At 43.2% G+C, this 14835-nt stretch overlaps 1 long non-coding RNA gene across 3 annotated transcripts in view; it reads left to right on the plus strand.

Annotated features, from left to right (window-relative positions):
• Positions 1-557: 557 nt before the first annotated feature.
• Positions 558-14835, plus strand: part of LOC141240292 (uncharacterized) — a 149878-nt gene continuing 135600 nt past the window's right edge. Inside the window, exon 1 of one of the 3 annotated variants that reach the window (XR_012305559.1) lies at positions 558-747. This is a non-coding gene — a long non-coding RNA (uncharacterized lncRNA). The remainder of the gene's footprint in view (positions 748-14835) is intronic. The other 2 variants (XR_012305560.1, XR_012305558.1) reach the window with 2 other exon arrangements.

The raw sequence follows: 14835 nt of genomic DNA on the forward strand, positions 1-14835 counted from the left end.
TGAACTGGAGCTATTGCTCAATCAGTAGCGCCACACTTAGTCACAAGGTAGCCCTAGCCTAATGGAGCACCATAGACACTAGCACTGGGAACTTTCCCTCCGTACACGCAGAACATAAACAAAAAAAAAGCAATTTGGCACATTACTTAATTATTTATGTAGATTTATAGAATGAAATGTTGGATCTCGTACGAGCTCTATCCTTGTTTTTCACAGAGCTCATATCTATTATAGTCTAGGGCTGTTCACATATTTCTGCGGGCCGCGTATTTTTCACCGAAACACGTTGACTTGTCGGATTTTGATCCAAATCAAAGTTTAGAACTTCTCGGATGCAAAACAAAGCTGATGAAAATCGGTCTTTTTTTTTTTTTTTTACCTACAAGAGAAATCACTGTGGTCTGAATGAGGCCTTACTCTATTGTTTATTTTTTTAAGCAGCGTTCATTCCAGGCTGCTGTACACATGAAGAGGGTTTACACACCTAAAATACATATATAAAACACAGAAACAAGCTACCATTGACAGACTATTATGGAGGGGGACACTGCCACCACGAGCTAACAGTGTGGATTCTGGTGTCTCGCTCCTTCCCTCAGGGTGTATTCCAAAAGCCGCCTCCAATAAGCAAGTTCTGGCCAAGCTGCAGGTGGAGAGGGAGCCGGGATTACGGTGAAGGCCCAGACTGCGTCTCTGCTTTACACTTACGAGGGAAAGAAGTATCTCCTGAACCTGATCCACACTCCGGTGAGTGTGACGTTTCTTCTTGATTTGTTTCTCTGTGGTCTTGTTGCGGATGTTCAGATACTGAATGAGTTATACAAAATGCAGCAGCTGCTCTAATAATAATAATAATAATTAATTTACAGGGTGGGTCATTTATATGGATACACCTAAATTAAATGGGAATGGTTGGTGATATCATCTTCCTGTTTGTGGCACATTAGTATATGGGAGGGGGAAAACTTTTCCAGATGGGTGGTGACCATGGTGGCCATTTTGAAGTCAGCCATTTTGGATCCAACTTTATTTTGTTCAATGGGAAGAGGGTCATGTGACACATCAAACTTATTGAGAATTTCATAAGAAAAACAATGGTGTGCTTGGTTTTAAGGTAACTTTATTCTTTCATGAGTTTTCTACAAGTTTATGACCACTTATAAAATGTGTTCAAAGTGCTGCCCATTGTGTTGGATTGTCAATGCAGCCCTCTTCTCCCACTCTTGACACACTGATAGCAACATCGCAGAAGAAATGCTAGCACAGGCTTCCAGTATCCGTTGTTTCAGGTTGATATCACCAACCATTCCCATTTAATTTAGGTGTATCCTATAAATAGCCCACCCTGTAGATCAGGGGTCTCAAACTCGGCTAACTATATGGGCCACACATAGAAAAAATGTGAATTTGAAGGGCCGCATTCTTTGCAGGATGATATGACATTTTTAATGATACCATATTGTTTTTTCTATACACCTTTTGATTATTTTTTGACCATTGTTTTTTTTTTTTTATTTTATTCTTTTAAATGGCATTCATTTTATGGCCTATGGTACAGTTTTATAGTTTTTAAAAGTTTACAGTTTTTACAATTTGTATTTACTTTTTGTGCCCCCTAATTGGCCACATACAGTGATTTTTTTTTTTCTCACAATTAGCACCATATAGTAATTCTAACCAATTTCTTATAGTAATGTCCCCAGTCTTGGTCCTCATCTTGTAGTAATGTGCCCATGCTGGTCCTCATCTTATAGTAATGTGCCCATGCTGGTCCTCATCTTGTAGTAATGTGCCCATCCTGGTCCTCATCTTGTAGTAATGTGCCCATCCTGGTCCTCATCTTGTAGTAATGTGCCCATCCTGGTCCTCATCTTGTAGTAATGTGCCCATCCTGGTCCTCATCTTGTAGTAATGTGCCCATCCTGGTCCTCATTTTGTAGTAATGTCCCCCATCCTGGTCCTCATCTTGTAGTAATGTCCCCCATCCTGGTCCTCATCTTGTAGTAATGTCCCCCATCCTGGTCCTCATCTTGTAGTAATGTCCCCCATCCTGGTCCTCATCTTGTAGCAATGTGCCCCTGCTGGTCCTCATCTTGTAGTAATGTGCCCATCCTGGTCCTCATTTTGTAGTAATGTCCCCCATCCTGGTCCTCATCTTGTAGTAATGTCCCCCATCCTGGTCCTCATCTTGTAGCAATGTGCCCCTGCTGGTCCTCATCTTGTAGTAATGTGCCCATGCTGGTCCTCATCTTGTAGTAATGTGCCCATGCTGGTCCTCATCTTGTAGTAATGTGCCCATGCTGGTCCTCATCTTGTAGTAATATGCCCATCCTGGTCCTCATCTTGTAGTAATGTGCCCATGCTGGTCCTCATCTTGTAGTAATGTGCCCATCCTGGTCCTCATCTTGTAGTAATGTGCCCATGCTGGTCCTCATCTTGTAGTAATATGCCCATCCTGGTCCTCATCTTGTAGTAATGTGCCCATCCTGGTCCTCATCTTGTAGTAATGTGCCCATCCTGGTCCTCATCTTGTAGTAATGTGCCCATCCTGGTACTCATCTTGTAGTAATGTGCCCATCCTGGTGCTCATCTTGTAGTAAGTGTCCATGCTGGTCCCTAACTTGTAGAACATTCAACTGAAAAGAATCACTGACTTAAGCGGCCCTCAGGACCAGGCCGCAATCATTACGGGGGCTCCGGTGCCTGGGGGCCGCACTAAGCAGCCTCAGGGGCTGCATGCGGCCCTCGGGCCGCGTGTTTGAGACCCCTGCTGTAGATATAACACTGGTTTTTTTTTTATTTTTTTTGTTTTTTTATAGACGCCCATAAGAGCTATCCAATATTTTAACATTGAAAGAGTTTGCTCTCAGATTACAACTTATCACTTATCCACAGAACAGATTGCTTGCTAATTGCTGGGGGACCCATCTCTGGGACTCCCAATCACAGGAAATCAGGTGCACGAGCCATATTACGCCCATGGATTGGCAGATGAGCGTGTGCACTGCTGCTCCACTCAAAGGCTAATGGGCTGCCGAAGATGGCCGAATTCACAGCTCAGCTATCTCCATCTGTCCCGTAGACAATGGCACCACTCCATTAAAAAAGGGGATGTGAGACATCAGTTCTTCTGATCATTGGAGGTCCCGGTTGTCACACCCGTACAGAATAGCCATAAAGTTGGGATCTTGGCACAGCCTATTTAAGAATGCTATAGAAAAAAAAAACCCAGCTCACCCACAGCGGCTCTCGGCGTGCTGAAGCCCGGAGATCGTGTGGCCTCACGTGTGTAAATCACAGGAAAAAGAAAAGGAACTCCAGCTCCATAAAATCCATCTTCATTATTTCATCTTTAAAAGTCCATTAATCCACAAGGTTCAAGTGAAAAACTTATGCAACATAGCAACATGTTTCACACGCTCAGCATTCTTTGTCCATCTACATACGAAATGACTCCCCTCACATTTAAATATGGTTATTTAAGAATGCGCCTTGTATCCATCAATCCATATTTGTCCAACATGTTTTCCCTTTTAAAGTTTTTGTACTTTTGTAGGGTCATGTTGATTTTAGCTATGAAGTTTCAAGGTCCCTTTCTGCATGCCAAGGTGTATTATTGGTGGTCGACGCAAATGAGGTACTTTTTCTTAGTGACGTTGTATATAATTATAATGCATATGCTACCTGTAAGGTAGATATAATTTATGATATACTGTTACTTCTTTATTGTTCCAGATTTATTGTACACTTGCATCTATACTCTTATTAGATTCTGATTATATAGAGACAGAGACTCTGATTCCAGCCATGTCTCAATAACTGGCTGCTTGTTTTAGTTTTATCACTCAAGGACTAGTAAACCTGCTACCATGTAGTCCTCCACATTCATGAGCTCTATATATAACCCCACCCGCACCACTGATTGACAGCTTTCTGTGTGCCCTGTGCATAGGCAGAATATCTGCAGCTAATAAAGGGATTTTATCAACACTGCATCAAGCAGCTCAGTAAGTGACACATCGCTGGAATCCAGGTACCACGGGTTTACCGTAACTAGAGGGGCCAGAAGTCTGCGGCGTCTGAGCTCCTGCACTGATTAGAAGCACTTCACTATCATATTAAACCGTGAAGGTTTCTGCTAGCAGTGCAAAGGTTAATCTGTTCAGTTGAGAGCTGCTAGAGCTTTCCAGCTGTTCAGTGTTGGCCTCTCCCCTCTCCTATATATGCTCGCCTCTGGCATTCTGGAATTCCCAGTGTTAGATTTATGCTGCCTAGTTCTGGAGTCTGAGGTGTTGGTTTTTTGAAGAGGCGTTTGTGTGTTAACCGCCGTCTTTGCCAGAGACATAAGGAGACACTCCAATTTCCAGGGGGCCTGGGGTCAAGGGCACCTAGGTTTGAGTTAACTGAGGAACCCATGCTGTTGGGTGTGGCATCTTGTTCTGTTGGTCCAACTGTAGTTCGGCAGAAAGTGTGTGCGTGCGTGCGTGCGTGCGCAGATATCATTGTGTGATGTCTGTTTATATGTATTTTTGTGTTTCAAATGTGTTTATGCGTGTATGTATATGTCTGTATATGTTTGTGTGTGTGCGTGACTGCATACATGTGGCCTCCTGCTGACTATAGTTGGCACCGTGCGGCCTCCTGCTGTCTCTGGGGGGGGCGCCGTGCGGCCCCCTGCTGTGTATAGATGGCGCCGTGCGGCCCTCTGCTGTGTATAGAGGGCGCCGTGCGGCCCCCTGCTGAGTATAGTTGGTGCCGTGCGGCCTCCTGCTGTCTCTTGGGGGGACGACGTGCGGCCCCCTGCTGTGTATAGATGGCGCAATACGGCCCCCTGCTGTGTATAGATGGCGCCGTGCGGCCCCCTGCTGTGTATAGATGGCGCCGTGCGGCCCCCTGCTGTGTATAGATGGCGCCGTGCGGCCCCCTGCTGTGTATAGATGGTGCCGTGCGGCCCCCTGCTGTGTATAGATGGCGCAGTGCGGCCCCCTGCTGTGTATAGATGGCGCCGTGCGGCCCCCTGCTGTGTATAGATGGCTACGTGCGGCCTCCTGCTGAGTATAGATGGGACCATGCGGCCTCCTGCTGTCTCTGGGGGGGTGCCGTGCGGTATCTATACTCAGCAGGAGGCCACACGTAGCCATCTATACACATATACTCAGCAGGAGGCCGCACGTAGCCATCTATACGGTGCCATCTATACACAGCGGGAGGCCGCACGTAGCCATCTATACACAGTGGGAGGCCGCACGTAGCCATCTATACACAGCGGGAGTCTCAGTGCTTTGCAAGAGCAGTCAATAAATTCTGCTTGACTAATTCTGAGCACCATAAAGTCTGGTTCGCTTCTAACCTGCTGTCTTCATTTTCAGCTTGCTGAATTCTAACTCATTTACTGTCATTCGAGACGATGCCTTTGCTGGTCTCTTTTACCTTGAATACCTGTAAGTGCTCCACTTAATGTCATATTTTTGATTCTGTTCTTCTTCATCTTTTGGCATGTGCAATTGTATGAGCAAGTATTCATATGAATTTATGACCTACTTAAACCTTGGAGGACCTTAAATTTTATTCAATCAAATTTTTTTCCAGTTTAAAACTATGGGACATATATGTGCCTTGGTCCTCAAAGGGTTTTTAAAGGGGCTGCAAACATGAATAAGAAAAAAATAATTCAATTAGTGCTTTTTGTGTTCATTTAATTTTTATTTGAAGTCCATTTTTTTACATACCTTGAAATTAAGCCCTACCCCATGGAATGAAGCCCTACCTACATGACATCTGAGAGCTACATGGATGCCGCTTGTGAGGTGCCTGTCCGTCACTACTATTCAGTTTTAGGGTCCACTCACTAAGCCATATATTCTCTCATGCAAGAGAATAGGGCCAATTATGCTAATGACACTCGGCTCAAACTCTGTCAGAGTTTCAACTGAGTGTGATCTGATTCTCTCGCAGCACAGATATGGAGAAGATGGAGAACTTAATTTCTCCATCTTCTCCATAGTCTCTGTGAGTGTTCATCGGACTGCACTTGGATGACATCCGAGTGCAGTCCAATGTTTTACGTGCACCCATAGACTTGTATGGGTGCACATGGTCCGAATATCGAATGAGATTATTTTCTCATGCCAATAATCGCAGATCTGCACTGTCCCATAGTATAACATAGGGCCGAATCCTATCCGATAAAACATCACATAGCATTCGGCCGTGTTATACGACAGTGTGAGCGAGCCCTTAGAGTCCAGGAATATTTACATGCAGATGATGATATTACTCTCCAAGTGTATATTTTTTTAGGCGAGTTCATAGTAAATGCTTTGCCTTTTTTGACATGTGATCAACTAAAGAACAAGAAAGATTTAGGACCTCCCCTATAGAGAAACGGAAAATAGTTTGGAGGACTTGCATGTCCTTTTTTATTTATTATGAGAAAATCATAAAAGATCCCGTTTTTTAACCATGCTGTGACTTTCTGCTGAGGGAGAGGGAGAGAGCTGCCCTATTCAGAGTCTGTAATAAGACCTGCTGACAAAAGTGTTGAAGATACAGTCAAATGTGAATTAACCGGTTCCCGACCGCCCACTGTAGATAAACGTCGGCGCTTGCTGGGCTCTGTGCAGCGCCGACGTTTAAAAACGGTGGGTGGTCTCGCAGCGCTCAGGACCCCCCAGGGTCCTGCAAGCGCTGCGATTCCGGTGCAGAGCGTTAGCTCTGACAGGGAACATCATCGGGACCTGATTGGATCAGGTCCCAGTGATGTTAACCCTTTGCTATGTTCTATATGCCGCGATCTATAGTGATCGCGGCATATAGAAGATAGAAGGAGGAGAGGGGGTCGTCTTACTTACCTCTCCGACGACCCCTGATACCTTCCAGGACCTGGCGTTGCTATGGCAGCTGGAGGTCACATGACCGCCTCCAGCTCTGCCATATATGGTGTCCTGCCTGGCTCAGCCTGCAGCTGAAGCCAGGCAGGAGACTGACTGTGACACAGTCAGCGAAGATCTCATTTAATGTAATATATGTCTATTACATTACATGAGATCAGTGATCAGAAAAATAAAAATTAATGTCCCATACAGGGACTAAGTAAAAATGTAAAAAAAAAGTTTTTAAACTATTAAAAAAAAATCACAAAATAAATAAATAAAATATTAAACCAATAAATCCGTATATTTTTACAAAACCAAAAAAAGTACACATATTTGGTATCGCCGCGTCCAAAACAACCCGAGCTATAAAAGTGTCACACTAATTAACTCCTTCTGTGCACACCGTAATAAAAATAAATAAAAAACGGAGCAAAAAAATATGCTTTTTCATCATATTGCCAAACAAAAAGTGGAAAAAAATGCGATCAAAAAACAAAATAGAAATAAAAATGGTACCGCTGAAAACTTCATCTTGTTCTGCAAAAAAAAAGCCGCCATACAGCTCCATCAGCCAAAAAGTAAAAAAGTTATAGCGCTCAGAATAAAGCAATGCAAAAAAAATTTTTTTCCTATAAAATTGTTTTATTGTGTAAAAGCGCCAAAACATAAAAAAAAAATACAGTAAGTGTAGTATCGCTGTAAACGTACTGATCCGAAGAATAACGCTGCCTGATCACTTTACCACACGCAGAATGGCATAAAAAAAACCTCAAAAAATCATTCCTGAATTGTTTGTTTTTGTTAATTTTACCTCCCAAAAAACGGAATAGAAAGCGATCAAAAAATGTCACGTACCAATAAAAATGGTACCAATAAAAATGTCAACTTGTCCCGCAAAAAACAAGCTGTCACATGACTGTCGGCCGAAATATGGAAAAATTATAGCTCTCAAAATATGGTGATGCAAAAACTAGATTTTGCAAAAAAAAGCGTCTTTTAGTGTGTGACAGCTGTCAGTCATAAAAACCCGATATAAATCTGGTATCTCTGTAATCGCACCGACCTGAAGAATAAAGTAATCTAATCAGTTATATCACACTAGGAACCCCGTAAAAAATAAATAAAACAAATTCTTCACCTGCTACTGATTTGTTTATTATGTCTCCCAAAGATCGCAGTAAGGCTCTGCTCACATTTATCCTGTGCTCTGCGCTGAGCGCTTACACCAGAGTTTCCGTATAAATCTCTGAAATACGTGATTCAGCCGGAACCCATGACGGAAGATTCCCTGTAATGAGGCAGATATAGGATAGGCCACTGTGGACGCCGTCTGGCCTGTGATCCCACGGTGTCATTTGTTTTAGGCGTGCATAAAAGTGCGGTTGGCCACAGTTTTGTGCACTTCTGAAAAAAAGGACACCGCTAAACAGAGGCCAGACAGAGTCCAGAGTAACTCTGCTGCCTCATTACAGTGAATGGATCCGGCAGGGGTTTCATCTGAATTACATCACTTGGAAATTTAGATGGAAACCCCGATGTAAGTGCTCAGCCTAGAGCGCCGGATAAATGTTACGTAAAATGTTCCCAATAAAAGCTTCAACTCAGTCCTCAAAAAAAGCTAGTCCCCACTCAGGTCCATCATCTGTTAAAAATATAAGGGACTTCCAAGTTACTGGTAGCAGAAAGGCTCTGGAAAAGCGAAATGGCCCTTGCCCCCCCAAAAGAAATTCAGAAAATTTTGTGCTCCCAAATCCAAATGCCTATTCTACAATAATTTGTTCTCCAATTGTCAAATAGCACTCCTCCCCCCCAGATCTCGCCGTATGGCTGAGCGGTACGATACAGCCACATATGGGGTATTGACACTTTTAGAAGAAATTGTGTGACACATTTCGGCACCATTTTTACCCGTTGCCCTGTGTGAAAATGTAAAATCTGAGAGTAAAACATTTTTTTGTGGTAAAAATATAATTATGCTTTTTTCACTGCCCAATGGTATAAATTTAAAAATTAAAAAATACTCACTACTTCCCTAGATGAATTTCTTGAGAGGTGTAGTTTACAAAAAGGGGTCACTTGTGGGGGTTTCTGCTGTTTCGGCATGTCAGCGACTCTTCAAATGTGACATGGTGTCTGCTGCCTATCCCAGCCAACATAGCGCTCCTTTCTCTTCCGAACCCTGCCGTACACCAAAGCAGTGGTTTTCCCCCACATATGGGGTATCAGCGTGTTCAGGAGAAATTGCACAACAAATTTCATGGTGCAATTTTTCCAGTTACCCTTATGATAATACAAAATTAAGGGATGAAAAACGTTTTTGTGGGAAAAATGTAAACATTTTATTTTTACAGCTCAATATTATAAACTTCTATGAAGCACCTTGGGGTTCAAGGTGCTCACCACACATCTAGATAAGTTCCCTAAGGGGTATAGTTTCCAAAATGGTGTCACTTGTGGGGGGTTTCCACTATTTAGGCACATCAGGGGCTCTCCAAACGCAATATGGCGTCTGCTAATTATTCAGACAAATTTTACATTCAAAAAGTCTAATGGCGCTCCTTCCCTTCCGACCCCTGCAGTGCGCCCAAACAGTGGTTTTCCCTCACATATGGGGTATCAGCATGCTCAAGAGAAATTGCACAAAAAAATTTTGGGTCCATTTTTTCCTGTTACCCCTGTGAAAATAAAAAAAATTGGGTCTAAAGTAACACTTTTGTGAAAAAAGTTAAATGTTAATTTTTTTCTTCCACATTCCAAAAATTCCTGTGAAGCACCTGAAGGGTTAATAAAGTTCTTGAATGTGGTTTTGAGCACCTTGAGGGGTGCAGTTTTTAGAATGGTGTCACTTTTGGGTATTTTCTGTCATAAAGACCCCTCAAAGTGACTTCAAATATGATGTGGTCCCTAAAAAAAATGTTTTTGTAAATTTTGTTGGAAAAATGAGAAATCGATGGTCAACTTTTAACCCTTATAGCTCCCTAACAAAAAAAATTTTGGTTCCAAAATTGTGCTGATGTAAAGTAGACATGTGGGAAATGTTATTTATTAACTATTTTGTGTGACATATCTCTCTGATTTAAGGGCATGAAAATTCAAAGTTTGAAAATTGCAAAATTTTCGCCAAATTTCCGATTTTTTTCACAAATAAACGCAAGTTATATCAAAGAAATTTTACAACTGTCATGAAGAACAATATGTCACGAAAAAACAATCTCAGAATCAGGGGAATACGTTGAAGCGTTCCAGAGTAATTAATTCATAAAGTGACAGTGGTCAGAATTGAAAAAATTGGCCCGGTCACGAAGGCAAAAACAGGCTCTGGTGCGAAGTGGTTAACAATGAAAAAAAGTTAATTTCACAAATGGCTTGTATTTTTTTAATGCAAACTTTTTTTGTGTTTACTGCTCCTTTAAAGGGAATCTGTCATCAGGTTTTTGCCACCTAATCTGAGAGCAGCATAATGTAGGGTTAGAGGCACTGATTCCAGTAATGTGTCACTTACTGGGCTGCTTCGTGTTGTTTTGATAAAATCATTGATTTGTCAGAAGGTAATTATCACTAGATGACTAGTAAGTTCTGTAGGACCCCACCCCCATCACTGATCAGTAGATTTCTGTGTACACTGAGCATGGGCAGAAAGCTGCCAATCAGTGGTGTGGGTGGGGCTATACAGAGCGCAGCATTCAGAGAGCTGCTAGATCTGCAGCAGATAAAATGGTGATTTTCTCAAAATGACAACAAGCAGCTGAAAAAGTGACACATCGCTGGAAACAGGGCATCTGCCCCTATATTGTGCTGCTCTGATGGGGCAGCACAATTAATATTGTGCCAAATTAATTTCCCGTGAACTATCACATGATCTATCACAGGGGATCATGTGACATGTCACGTGATAAATCAGGTGTGTGTGTGTGGGGGGGGCCCGCGACTTCTAAACTGCCCAGGGCCCTTGCTACTCTTAATCCACCCCTGGTCATGAGTCTCGGTTGGCAGGTCATCCAGGAATTTCTGAGACTAAGAGACTTATAAGTCGCAGTTTTTGGTGGCCTGGATGGCAGAAGGAAGTCATCAAGTGGGTGCGTCAATGTACTGTGTGTGCCAGGTCAAAGGCTTCACATACCCCTGCTGCGGGGTTGCTTTGCCCTCTGGAGTTTCCTAGTGCGCCTTGGATGCATCTCACAATGGATTTTATTACTGATCTTCCTGTGTCCGAAGGTTTCACTGTCATCTGGGTGGTCGTGGACCGTTTTAGTAAGATGTGTCATTTGGTTCCATTCATTAAGTTGCCCTGCGCCAAGACACTCGCTAAGGCGTTTGTTAAGGAGATTGTCAAGCTCCATGGCGTTCCCACGGATATTGTTTCTGATAGAGGACCTCAGTTTGTGGCTCGCTTTTGGCGTGCTTTTTGTGACAGGTTGGGAGTCCATTTGTCATTTTCGTCTGGGTATCATCCTGAGTCTAATGGACAGACTGAAAGAAAGAAAGAACCAGGATATTGAAGAGTTTTTGCGTTGTTTTGTGGCAGACAATCAAGAGGTGTGGTCTGAGTTTCTGCCTCTCGCAGAATTTGCTCTTAACAACCATACATCCTCCTCTGCTGGGTGTTCTCCTTTTTTTGTTGTACTGGAAGACATCCATCTTTTGGTTTGTTCTCCAAATTGGGGTCGGCGGTGCCGGAGGAGGAGAATTTTTCTGGTGATTTGGAGAGAGTTTGGACTAATGTACGTTGCAACCTTCAAGAGGCTAACAAGAAGTCCAAAAAGTATTTTGACAGAAAACGTAAGGAGGTTTTGTTTACTGTGGGTGACATGGTTTGGTTGTCCTCAAAGAACCTGCGGATGAGGATTCCCTCTAAAAAATTGGGTCCTAAGTTTGTGGGGCCATTTAAGGTGCTTCAGGTGGTTAACCCGTCTGCTGTTAGGTTGGATGTCCCTACTTCCTGGAAGATTAATCCTGTGTTTCATGTTTCCTTGTTGAAAAAGGTTGATGTACACTACCGTTCAAAAGTTTGGGGTCAATTAGAAATTTCATTATTTTTGAAAGAAAAGAACATTTTTTTTTTCAATGAAGCTAACATTAAATGAATCAGAAATACACTCTATACATTGTTAATGTGGTAAATGACTATTCTAGCTGCAAACGTCTTGTTTTTATTGCAATATCTACATAGGTGTATAGAGGCCCATTTCCAACAACCACCACTCCAGTGTGTTAATGGTACATTGTGTTTGCTAACTGTGTAAGAAGGCTAATGGATGTTTAGAAAACCCTAGAAAACCCTTGCACAAGTATGTTAGCCCAGCTGAAAACGGTTTGGCTGATTTGAGAAGCTATAAAATTGACCTTCCTTTGAGCTAGTTGAGAATCTGGAGCATTACATTTGTTTGTTCTATGAAACTCTCAAAATGGCCAGAAAAAGAGAACTTTCATGTGAAACTCGAGAGTCTATTCTTGTTCTTAGAAATGAAGGCTATTCCATGCGAGAAATTGCCAAGAAACTGAAGATTTCCTACAACAATGTGTACTACTCCCTTCAGAGGAGAGCACAAACAGGCTCTAACCAGAGTAGAAAAGAAGTGGGGGGGCCCCGCTGCACAACTGAGGAACAAGACAAGTACATTAGAGTCTCTAGTTTGAGAAATCGACGCCTCACAGCTCCTCAACTGGCAGGTTCATTAAATAGTACACGCAAAATGCCAGTGTCATCGTCTACAGTGAAGAGGCGACTCCAGGATGCTGACCTTCAGGGCAAAGTGGCAAAGAAAAAGCCATATCTGAGACTGGCTAATAAAAGGAACAGATTAATATGGGCAAAAGGACACAGACATTGGACAGAGGAAGATTGCAAAATAAGTTTTATGGACAGACAAATCAAAGTTTGAGGTGTTTAGATCACACAGAAGAACATTTGTGAGACGCAGAACAACTGAAAAGATGCTGGAAGAGTGCCTGACGCCATCTGTCAAGCAGGGTGGAGGTAATGTGATGGTCTGGGGTGGCTTTGGTGCTGGTAAAGTGGGAGATTTATACAAGGTAAATGGGATTTTGAATAAGGAAGGCTACCACTCCATTTGGCAACGCCATGCCATACCCTGTGGACAGCGCTTGATTGGAGCTAATTTCATCCTACAACAGGACAATGACCCAAAGCACACCTCCAAATTATGCATGAACTATTTAGGGAAGAAGCAGGCAGCTGGTATTCTATCTGTAATGGAGTGGCCAGCACAGTCACCAGATCTCAACCCCATTGAGCTGTTGTGGGAGCAGCTTGACCATATGGTACGCAAAAAGTGCCCATCAAGCCAATCCAACTTGTGGGAGGGGCTTCAGGAAGCATGGGGTAAAATTTCTCAAGATTACCTCAGCAAATTAACAGAATGCCAAAGGTCTGCAATGCTGTAATTGCTGCAAAGGGAGCATTCATTGACGAAAGCAAAGTTTGAAGGAGAAAATTATTCTTTCTAATAAAAATCATTATTTCTAACCTTGTCAATGTCTGGACTATATTTTCTAATTATTTTGCAACTCATTTGATAAATAAAAGTATGAGTTTTCATGGAAAACACAAAATTGTCTGGGTGACCCCAAACTTTTGAACGGTAGTGTATCTGATAGGGATGCCACTGTCACAGTTCCTCCTGTGGTGGAAGACGGCGAATATGAAATTTCTCGTATCCTGAATTTGAGATGGCATAGAGGGAGATTGCAGTATCTCGTCGCATGGAAGGGTTTCGGTCCCGAGGATAACTCCTGGGTAAGGGCGGATGATGTCTCTGCCCCTAGACTTGTCAAAGCTTTCCACAGGAGGTTTCCGGATAGGCCTGGGCCTGGAGGATCTGGAGGATCCTCATAAAGAGGGGATACTGTTAGAACCCTCCTGTTTGTTTTCTTTTCCTTCCTGTGTTTTGCGGTCATGTGACCATTTGCCATTATATTCCAGCTCCGCCCTTTTGGCTGTGCTGGACTTCAGTTTTTGACTGCTTCTCTAGCCAGGTGCTTCTGTGCCTATCTGGCAGCTCACTTGGTCCTTCTGGGACCTTTAGTACCTTTTTGTCAGTTTGTATTTTTGTGTTCTGCAACTACTTCTCTGTTTAGGAGGTGTCCCATTTTTGTCCCAGTCCTTAGTTCTTTTAGGGAACCCTTCCTTAATGCTATAGGTCTCTGTTCAGACTAGCGGAGGACTAAGGTGGGTCTGTTTGCTAGGAACAGACAGCCCGCTACATAGTAGGGATTCAGCTTAGTCTTATTGTAGGGACAGCCTTCCCCATCTTTCCTTAGTTCATGTTGCAGGTCATGACAGCAGAAGTTCCCCGGTCCTCCCTTCACACTTGCCGTTGGGAGATCAGCGGCCCTAGCCTAGCGACTGGCGCAACCTGGCCGCGAATTGGCGCCGGATTTGAAACACGCAGGCCACCATCAGGAGATCAGCGGCGACGCAGCCGCGAGATGACCGGTGCTAGCCAGTCATCTCCTGGCTGCTCGCAGCAGAAGTACCACGACCGGCGGTCTCGCTCCGCGGTCCTCCCTTCACACTTACCGTCGGGAGATCAGCGGCCCTAGTAGGGGGGCTGTGTGCATGCTCATACTGTATAGGGGGATGTCTTCTGAATTAATTCAGAATTAAGTATGAATTAATTTCAGCCTATTGGCTCGGCCCTCCACAAGTCACGGTGTCTCATGTGGCCCCAGGAAAAATTAATTGCTCACACCTGATCTAACCCAATGTTTCTACCAGTGCCAATTAAAACTATGTTCACACGTTGCGATTTTGCTGTGTTTTTTAATGAAAATTTATGTAACATTATATGTTGCATTTTACAGTACCAGCAGAAAGCTACGAGATTTCTGAAATCTTATGCACACACATAAGATTTTTTTTCCTGACTGCATTGGAAAACTGCTGCGTTTTTCAAAAAAAAGGCAGCATGTCACTTTTTTCTGAATTTTTGCAGCGTTT

Source organism: Phyllobates terribilis, unplaced genomic scaffold, assembly GCF_046119375.1.
Source record: "Phyllobates terribilis strain yellow unplaced genomic scaffold, ASM4611937v1 Scaffold_815__1_contigs__length_636389, whole genome shotgun sequence".
Taxonomy (NCBI): Eukaryota; Metazoa; Chordata; class Amphibia; order Anura; family Dendrobatidae; genus Phyllobates; species Phyllobates terribilis.